This window comes from Mesocricetus auratus, unplaced genomic scaffold (assembly GCF_017639785.1).
Source record: "Mesocricetus auratus isolate SY011 unplaced genomic scaffold, BCM_Maur_2.0 Super-Scaffold_100004, whole genome shotgun sequence".
NCBI lineage: Eukaryota > Metazoa > Chordata > Mammalia > Rodentia > Cricetidae > Mesocricetus > Mesocricetus auratus.
In genome coordinates, this window is record NW_024429189.1 from 45,912,447 (window position 1) to 45,920,507 (window position 8,061).

Sequence of the window (8,061 nt, forward strand, 5' to 3'; positions counted from 1 at the left end):
GCCCTTCGTAGGCAATATTCTTTGAGTCTTGGAGGACATATTCTGTATGTTCCATTTATAACTGGGCATTCAGTGGTCATCTGCTCTCAGTATTTCTAAGGGCCTGAGCAGAGTTATTCAGAGACGTTTATTGGACTAAGGAGCAGAGAGGACAATATGTCCTATCAAGTCTTGTCTATTCTTAGGGAAGAAAGGAAACTGTTTTATGTAGAAGTGGCCAGTGCAACATGGAGAGGAATGAGTAAGTTAGAATGAAGCAAGTAACTGTTAATGAGAAGACTCATCATGATGAGAGTCCTGATAAAGTGTACTTTTCTTGGAAGTAAAGCAGGCAACTGCTGCTCTATTTATTGCTTCCACCAATAAGGAAGGATTCTGTGGCTAACTACTCAGACCATGTCACACTCAGAAATTCAGTCAGACTCTTGTTCTCTGAGATCTTGGGATTTAGTGGCAAAGGCTTCTAAACTAAGAACAAAGCGTCCTCTACTATCTGTAATGAAAAACTCCTCACCACTCAATTCAACTTGTCAAAGATTTCTTAGGTATGTTAGCAAAAACACATTCACTGCTCACGGAAGTCTCCTTGGCTATGGTATGAAACTACTTAATACCCAATTCTCTGTTTATTCTTAATAGACTCTGCTGGATTCAGACATCAAAGACTTGCTGCTGGGACAAGAAGAGATTTGAGACATTGAGGTGAGTTTGGAAAAGAGACATGTTCTTTGTCAGACTGTAAAAAGCACTAATTGCTGAATTAGATTGCGGGATCCGTCACTGAAGGATGCCTCATTTCCCCACTTACAACACAAGACACTTAGGCCAAGTCTTGAAAATCCATTCCAGAATATAATTTGATACAGTTCAAAAATTTAGGAAGGAGAGGATGCTGTTTTAGTCGTTATAACTTGGGACTGACATGACATAGACAATTGCAGTTTCTGTGGCTATGATGACGAAGAAACTTTAAATGGGGAGAAAGGAAATAACGTGTAAGTGAAGACTTTTTCAAAGGCTTGGGCACCAGGCAGCAATAACAATACATAACACTTGGCTAGAGCATGTTTGAATTGAATTTGGAGGGCATACATCCCAACAGATGAAACTAGCGGCTTTATAACTCAAGCCCTCCCCCCCATGCCACTAATTTTGCTGTAAATTCACAGCAAATGTCCACAAAGGAGACATTGACTTGCTAGTTCCATAATCCTTTTGCCATTGGGTTTTGGTCCTTCCTCTACTGAAATGACTGTTTTCAAGTCACTAGTGTGCTCTTCATTGTCAAACCTGGGGATTATCTTTTGATTCTGCCTCCTCTCCACAGGCCAGCACGTTCAGGGATTCCCTTGTTTCTCTTACCTGCTTGCTCTGTTGTCTTGATTTCTTCCTGTCTTACTGATGACTTTGCGGTTCTGCTGTCTCTTCCACCTTCTTGTCTTGGGACCTGCATTTTGCTCAGTGGTGATGCCTGTCTTGAGATGGTATCATTTGTCCCATGACTTCAAAAATGCTAAGTCTCCATGCCTCACTTCCCTCAAGTTCCCGATCTGCCCTGTTTTCAACAAACCACTTCCGTCAAATGCTGAGCTGGTTTCTTTTTTGTGTTAATGTGACACAAGCTGGGCTCTTCTGAGAAGAGGGAACCTCAAATGGAGAAAATACTGCCATCCGATTGGCCTTTAGCTATGTCTGTAGGGCATCTTCTTAAATAATTATGAATGTGGGAGGACCCAGCTCACTGTGGACAGTGTCACCGCTGGGCAGGTGGCCAGATGAGCACCCATGGGGAATGAAGCCAGTAAGCAGAGGCCATGGCCTCTGCCTCAGGTTCCTGCTTTGAGTTTCTTGACCTGATTTCCCTTCATGATGGATTGTGAGCTATAAGATGATGGAATAAAGCCTTTCCTTCTTTCCTTCTCAAGTTTCTTTCATTCCTCCTTCCTACCTTCCTTTTTTTTTTTTTTTTTTGAAGACAAGGTTTCCTTGTGTAGCTCTGGCTGTCTTAGAGATTACTTTATAGACCAGGCTAGCCTTGAACTCACAGAGATCTACCTGCTTCTGCCTCCCAAGTGCTGGGATTAAAGGCATGTGACCCACCCCAAATTTTTTTGTCATGGTGTTTACCACAGCAACAGAAAGTAAACTTGGACAGATGCAGGTGTGTCAAAGTCAATATATCTAAAGAGACCACTGAATGGTTGGAGAGATAGCTCAGCGGTTAAGAGAACTGGCTGCTTTTCCAGCGGACCCAGGTTTGACCATTCAAGAGGGTAATGACCATGGCATAGCCAGGGGACAATGTTGCACAGCCTGGTCTATAGAGTGAGTTCCAAGCCAGCCAGGACTACCTGGTAAGACTCTGCCTTAAATAAAACAATGAAACTTCCTTTCCCTTAGTTTGAAACTTTTCTCTCCTGTACCTCAGCTTGAACCAGCTTAGTTGAATGTTTAGATGAATAGATCTTTTTCTCTCTACTTAGGACCCTTGTTTCTCTCTCCAGCTTTCTGTTACCAATGACTCCCTACCTCCTACCTTTCTTTGACTCTTCCACCGAGCTTGTCTAGCCTGAGAAAGGTTTTAGTCTGTTTCTGCATCTTTTGTGTTTCTCCATGTTTAAGTCTCTTTATATAGAAAACCACCTCCATCTTTACATAGAATTATAGGTGTGATCTATATTTCCAGCAGGAATATCAAGGTGATCTAGACACCCCTTTGGTTCCCGGATTTTATCCACGCTTCAGTTACACTGTTGACTTGATGTGGTTTTAAGAAAGATTACCACCTGGTGATGGTATAGACAAGTCACTACCTTGCTACTGAAACTTATGCAGATTTGCCTAGAGAAATGGTGTTCAAGATCTGCCATAAAACTAATTAGTGAGCCAGGCAGTGGTGGTGCATGCCTTTAATCCCAGCACTTGGGAGGCAGAGGCAGGTGGATCGCTGTGAGTTCGAGGCCGGGCTGGACCGACAGCCTCCAAAACAATACAGAGAAACCCTGTCTCATAAAACCAAAAAAAAAAAACCAAAAAAACAACAAAAACAAAAAAACTAATTAGTGGACACACAGTAAGAATTGATCACTGTCAAGGTATGATATTGGGTTCTATATTTCCTACCTCCAATAACCTAGCAAGGTCCTAAGCTAATAAAATGAGATCTTTGGCCAAAATGAAGAAAGAAAAATGGCATACAAGGGTATCATTCTCTCTCTCTCTCTCTCTCTCTCTCAGTCTCTCTCTCTCTCTCTCTCTCTCTCTCTCTCTCTCTCTGTGTGTGTGTGTGTGTGCGTGCACGCACACACGCACGCACCTGCGCATGCATGCTTACTGTTTAAAATATATTTTAGTTTTTGAAATTAAAATTTAATTAGATAATTTTCCTCTTTCCTTTGCCATATCTAGCCCATCCCATGCATACCTCTGTTCTTCTTTCATGAGTTCATGACCCCCTCTACACACACACACACACACACACACACACACACACACACACACACACACACACACACAGCCTGCTCAGTCCGTATTATGTTACTTGTTTGTATATGACTTCTGGGCTGACCACTTGGTATTGAGTAATCAATAGTAGGACTTTTCTCTGGGGAAGACTATTCCTCCCACTCTCAGAATTCCTTAGTTGTCTGTAGTTCTTTGTCTAGGGTTGAGGCCCAGTGAGAGAGGGATATCATTTTAATGTTAGAACTGTGTCTTGTTCCTCAACCAGGATCATTGTGCATAGAAACGGATGTGGTCTACATTGTTGCCAGAAGTTTCCACATTCTAACCTGAGGCAAATGAACACATTAAGAAACAATATCAGAGGAAATCATTCTGTGCTATTATAAGAACTTGCAATTTGAATTTTGCTTCTAGGAGCTGATCATTCATGACAGGCATCATCTATTTTAAGCAACATGGAGAAAGAAGTGCACATTTTGGACATCAAAGATTACAAATACTGCATTTCTGATTTCACTGATTTAAAAAGAAAGTGGCCAAAGAATGCATGAAGCAGGTGCATTCAAAAGTTAATAAAAGTCTAAGCCTACATGCCTTTTCTTGTGATTTCTAGTTTCACATTTTGATTTATAAAGTTCCTAGATTAAATTTTTGTTCATTTCTGTCAGATGAGGTATAAACTAAGCCCAAGACTAGAATTCCTACTGGGAGGGCTTTTTCCTTCATGAAATAATCCTCCTAGCCACAGTGAATGAGTATCATTTTATAATTTAAGAGAAAAATACCCTCATGTAGAAATGAAACCCTGGAACAATTTGGTTAGTAATACAGTGTTTACAGTAATTAAAGAAAATGAAAGGGCCGGCTTAGTCAACAGTGTGTGTTGGCAAAAAAGTTCTGTGCTAACTGAGACGCATTAGTTGTGATGCCTGGTCTGTGGTATTGAGATGCAGTCCAAGTGCAAGTAGGCTGACAGGAATGACTGACAGGAGGGTTTGCCTTGGTGTCCAGTAGGAAATAATAGTGCACACACAGGGTCTGAGTCAACCTGAGTCTCACAGTCTTCCTGAGAGTTCACACAGAGTCTGGAAAGTAAGGTTTAAACACAGCCAGGAGACAGGAGGAAGCACAGTCAGCCAGCACTCATTAAACAGATGTGAGGCATTGGGTAGAGCAGGACAGAGTCTGCCCCAGAAAGAAACAACCAATGCCTCCTGACACACAGTCTCCACCTGGCACTACTGGGACTCTGTGAACTTGATAGCTGAAAAGGGATGATGGAAGACGCTACTCACCAAGTAAGTGACAGCTAATCGACAATTAAAAACAGAAATGTGCCATCCTTTTCATCTAGAGACATGTCAACCAAACTCGGATTCATTCCATGAAGCTCAAAGTTCAAAGCCTTGAACTAAAATCAACATAAATCTAGATTTTTAAACAGAGAATGTTCATTGTCCTCTTCCTGCTTTTTTAAAAATAGTTTATTTTTATTTAATATGCACTGATGTTTTGTCTGCATCTTGTGAGGATGCTGGGTCCCTTTGGAACTGGAATTGCAGGCAGTTGTGAGTTCTGGGAGTTGAACCCAAGTCCTCTGGAAGAAAAGCCAGTCCTCTTAGCCACTAAGCCATCTCTCCAGTGCCTTCCCCCACCCCAATTTTGGTTTTTGTATTGATTTCAGGTGGGCCTTTTCTTGTAAATTCTCAGTCAATCTCTCTGTCTCTAATTTTGTTCCCTTTATAAAGCAATTCCAGGATGAGGTGTAACAGGAAAGAAAGAACAAAGAGAACTAAACAACTAACCACCCAACTAAATTAGATTCTCCTCTTCTATCTTAATTTCTGTCTATTCTTTCATACAGTGAACAACTACACATTTGTGAAGAAAAATCCAGCCAACCTTACTCTATTTATTTCATAACTCTTTGTGTCCAAGTGTTTAGGCAATGGACACCCCTTGCCTCATTGTGGGACTAATTTATGCTTGCTGAGTAGCTATTTTCTCAAGCGGAGCAGAGTTCATGCTATACCATCCATGTTGAAATGAAGTTACTAATCATCTGTAGCAAAGGGTTTGTTCTACTCATCCCATCTTTGAGTCAGTAAAAAACCAACTCTGTGTTCAGCATCTCTGCCATTCATTCATGTCTTCTCTTGAAATGAACAGCATACACAAATCCAGTTTTTGAGGAGTTATATAGTCTTACAGAAAGAGCAGACTTCTGGGCTCTTGAAGTAAAGCATGAAAGGCAGGTAAAAACTCAACCATGAAATGGCTTTTCATGGAGGAAGGGGATGATTATGCCTTCACCATGATGTCATTAGTTCCCATATGGCTAGAACACTGTAGCTAACAATTTGAAAACTGTATTAAGCACTTACTTAACACCCAGTTCAGTATGTACCCAACACTGCCAGGAAAATAAATGACAGAATTTGCCTTGGAGGATATCACAAGCTACTGGGGTAAGGAGCATTTTAACAAGTGTAACAGAAAAGATGATAAGGCAAATAAACCAGATAAATGAGTTATCGAAATAATTTTGCTCAGGACAATTTCTGGCAGGTGACAGAAACAGATTCTGACTTCTGGTTAAAGAAAATATGCACTATCTATGTCTGTACTGGATAGAGCCCTGTTAAATGTCAACAGGGAGGCAGAGGTTGAAATGTGTATGGCCAGACAACAGAACATAAAGACATGGGTTTAGCTCCATCACTTCTCTGAAATAGCATTTAGAGAACAACTCCAAAGGATAAGTCAAGGACTCAGTTTTGGGTTAAGGTTCAATTGATATGGGATAATGTTCTTGTTCACTGCAAAGATTTGTCACTCATATTAGTTTAATAAAATGCTGATTGGCCAGTAGCCAGGCAGGAAGCACAGGTGAGACTGCCAGACTAAGAGTGCTCTGGGAAGAGGAAGGCAGAGCATGAGACCCAGCAGACACAAAGGAAGCAAGATGAGAATACCTCACTGAGAAAAGGTACCAAGCCACATGGCTAAACATAGATAAGAATTATGGGTTCATTTAAGTTGTAGGAGCTTGTTACTAAGAAGCCTGAGCAACGGGCCAAGCAGTTTATACTTTATATAAGCCTCTGTGTGTTTATTTGGGACTAAATGACTTTAGAAGCGAGAGGGACAGAAACTTCTGTCTATATTCAAGGCTTTCCCTTACTTTGGTCTTTCTGTATTCAATCTATCTTACATTTATTATATAGTTGTTATTAAGTTATTACCACTCCTTATACTCAGTGACATCTTAAGTGAAGGATTTTTGGTTCTGTCATCCACACCTACCGAGTCTTAGCTCTGAGACTCCTCTCAGCTTCTTTATTCACCTTATAAAATTTAGGAAGAATGAACAAGATAAAGTATGTAAATCACTGATCAATACCCAGCACACAATGGGTCCATTCATAAATGTGGTTTCTGCCATTGTTGTGTTGTTTAGTGTGTGTGTGTGTGTGTGTGTTGTTTTGTTTTTACCGACAGAGTGATTTTATCACTTTACTTTCTGTCAAATTTTATCATCATATACAAACACTTAACTATAATACAGACCCAAGCCTCTGTCTTCTAGGAAAGGGATTATGTAGTAGGAGTCAGCGGGATGAGGAACATTCGAGGTGGGAGGGGTGCCAAGCATTGAACTTTCTTTGGAAATGTGACCTCTGAGAGAAAAATGGATTCTCTGACAGCATGCAGATGCCTCATAAGGACACATCAATTTTCTATTCTGTTGAAGGATGAGCAAATTGTAGCTTCTCATCACTGAATTCAATAGTGACAATAACACCGACAGTTATCGGATGACAATGGCAGCCATGAATGGATAGACAGCCTTCAGAAGGAAAACAATTATAATTAGACGCTAGAAGGGAGCCAGAAGAGTGCAGAAAGTAGAGGGCACAGACAATACTGCTGAGTTTCCTAGCAACTGGGTAGCATTCCTTTTTGCTAGGAAATGGCGAGTAGTGAGAAGAGGATTCAGCACTGAGCTCAGGGCTGAGATGCATGACAATTACCAGAGAGATTATAATTACATTTGCAGCATCATCCATATATAAAGTGTTTTGTGTCACATGCTTCGGGGATTAGTTACATAAATGGGCCAGCGTGTTATAATTTTATCCAGTCAATCGGACTGAGGATTAATCCCAATATAACGAATTCAGATGGTGTGGATAAAGAAATCTTAGGTACCGCCTCCGACCGGAAAGAGCAGGACAAAGAATTAAACTCAAGGAGACATTCTATGTAAACCAGATGAGAGTGGACTAAATACACATCTTTCCTGAATAATATTTACGTTTCAGGAGGGGGCTCCTGGACATGAATTCTAAGTAGGAAGGTACAGGGGTAGGAATTTCAAGACCTGCAAGGCAGATTTTTTTTTAAGTAGAGATCCATTGTAACAGCAGAGGCAGGTTTACAGCATAATCTATTCTTCTGCCCAAGGTCAACATTGTCAGATGAAAAGCTGCCCTCCTTTAGAAGAGCTAGTCTGCTACAATAACTACCAAACAGCATATGCTGTCAGTCTGCACCAGCGTGCTGGAAATTATTCAAATCAATCAATTAAAAACA

The 8,061-nt window shown here is 40.8% G+C and overlaps 1 long non-coding RNA gene across 1 annotated transcript; it reads left to right on the forward strand.

The window, feature by feature from the left end:
* The first annotated feature begins 410 nt into the window (after positions 1-410).
* LOC121140406 lies at positions 411-4,830 on the forward strand. Its single transcript, XR_005877227.1, has 3 exons — positions 411-545; positions 640-702; positions 3,880-4,830. It is a non-coding gene; the product is annotated as an uncharacterized LOC121140406 (long non-coding RNA).
* Positions 4,831-8,061: the final 3,231 nt, after the last annotated feature.